This window comes from Arachis duranensis, chromosome 5 (genome assembly GCF_000817695.3).
Source record: "Arachis duranensis cultivar V14167 chromosome 5, aradu.V14167.gnm2.J7QH, whole genome shotgun sequence".
Lineage (NCBI taxonomy): Eukaryota > Viridiplantae > Streptophyta > Magnoliopsida > Fabales > Fabaceae > Arachis > Arachis duranensis.
Window position 1 is genome coordinate 107997415 of NC_029776.3, and position 365 is coordinate 107997779.

Here is a 365-nt window from a genome sequence, read left to right on the forward strand (position 1 = left end):
CCAACAAGTTATATAATAAAATCTAGTTTCGACCTATGAAGAAAAGGCCGGCTAGAAATATATATACATCCCTAAAAGTAAACCAAAATATAAATTCTGTTTCTCCGAAATCGACCTCTAAGAGGGATAATACAAATCTTTATACAAAATGGAGAATATATATACATATATATGAGCTAAGTACACAAAATAACATTTTCCAAAAGTAGATCTTCGCTTGCCAAAGAGTCTCCAACACGCTCAACGAGGTGCCTCACGTCCTGCATATGAAAAATAACAAATATGTATGGTATGAGAATCGGAATTTCTCAGCATGGTAAAGGTGTCTATATAGATAATACATAAGGTCCTAGGAAGCCAGAGAC